This window comes from Chrysochloris asiatica, unplaced genomic scaffold (assembly GCF_000296735.1).
Source record: "Chrysochloris asiatica unplaced genomic scaffold, ChrAsi1.0 scaffold00414, whole genome shotgun sequence".
In the NCBI taxonomy this organism is placed as follows: Eukaryota; Metazoa; Chordata; class Mammalia; order Afrosoricida; family Chrysochloridae; genus Chrysochloris; species Chrysochloris asiatica.
In genome coordinates this window covers 1,056,364-1,058,281 of record NW_006408932.1, presented here as the reverse complement: position 1 = coordinate 1,058,281, position 1,918 = coordinate 1,056,364, and positions in this window count along the sequence as shown.

The window sequence follows — 1,918 nt, the reverse complement described above, 5'->3', positions numbered from 1 at the left end:
ATGTTCTTTTTGATGTTGAATGTGATGTGAATGTGAACACTGTCTGTGTTAGGATGGTATCCATAATTCCTCTTCAATTTGTCATTCCTGACATAGTCAGATTGTCAGAATTAAAATGGCCAATCTCAGTCCATTTCAGCTCATTAGAATATTGATGTTTATACATTCTCTTTCATTTTTGACAATTTACAATTTTCCTAGATTCATATTTCATAGATTCTATGTTCCAATTGTTAATGGATGTTTACAGTTGTTTCTTTTCATTTTGGATTGTGTCCTATCAGCAAATGAAGGTCCTGAAGCCTTTACTCCATTTCCATAATTACAGTCAATATTCTTCCTCAGTCGTATATTAAGTGCCTTCCAACCTGAGAGGCACAACTCCCAGCCCTATATCTGGTAATATACTGGTGTTCTTCATCATGTTTTAATATTCAAAGAGCAGCTCAAGAAGACAAAGTTGACTATTAAAACAAAATGTGCACAAACCTTGATTTTGAAAAACAAATTGGAAGAACACACTCAGCATTTCTCAAGCTGAAAGAGCTTCAAAAATTTCAAGCTCATAACGAATTACAGACCAAGAAACCTATACAATGTTCTGATAATTCGAAGTCAACTCAGTGGCTTACATTGCAATCACCATCATCTTACTAGAAGATGTGATTCAAGTTACCAACCTTAGCTTCTCTTGTAAGCATGGTCTGACTTCAATTTATAGGAATGCTTTAGATAAGGTCACTCTCTTTTCCTGGATCTTGCATCTGGCTCATTATGTCTGACCACCAGTTCATGGAACTTTCAGTCTATCACCTGATTTTCTAGTTCACGCAGCTTCGTGAATCAACAGCCTGTCTTCTGACTTGCCAATTTGGTTTCCTCAGCTCCTGATATTGTATGAGTGAGAAAATTCATCTAGACTGATCACTGAACTACAGATTTGGAACTTGCCAAGCTCCACAATTATGTGAGCCATTTCTTTTGAGAACTGTAAGTCTTTTGAGATGTTGAAGCATGTTGCAGAACCATGGTACTGGAGGGAAGGGATGAGAGGAGATCGATATCAAACACTATGGGGTAGTATGCTATGTTGGAAAAGTTGACCAGTTGGATTATCTTTAACCTCCAACTCATAGGGATCAACCTTGTGCTGTTCTTTTTAAAACGAATTATTCAGGCAGTAGTGAAGCTCACTGCAATCTTCCTTGCAATATGGTTTTGGGGAAGGTGGGGTGAATGGGAGAATAAAAATTCATTGGTTTCTGGATGGTTAAAAATCATCCATGGATTGAAACAGTTGTTAATCACTTACTTATGGCCAAATCTATTCTTGGTAAATATAGATTTAACTCCTGATGAAGTAATTAAATGGGTTCATATGAAATACAGAGTAATAAGGAAAGAACATAGCATGCAAACACTTGGTTTTCATCATCAATATTAGGGGTAATAGCAAGGAAAAGGAATGCAGACACAGATGGTAGTACTGAACCAAACACAGGTCCAGTCAAGTCATAACTATGGCCACTTGTCTCAGACTTGATTCGGAAATGAAAACATTGGGCCGCTTATGACACTGGATGCTGAAAAGGTATTCCAAGAATGGAAAGGAAAAAACAAAACAAAAACAAGAAGTTATTGAAACCAGGGCATATAGTGCAAAGGAATTACTTCATTTTGTACATTGTTATCATCAGCTTCCAAAGGAACCATTATTGAAATGGATTGTGAGAGCCAGTTAACATAGGGGCAGTACCTTCAGTTTTGAACACTACAGAAAGGAAGAGTATTTGGGGGGTTGATGTAAGCCCACAATCCATTATGGAACAGTCAGAAAAATTAATATTAGATCCATTTTCAAGAAAGGTTAACCCAGAAGGGCTGGCCAGCATGGTAGACTAGGTAAAAAAAAAAAAAA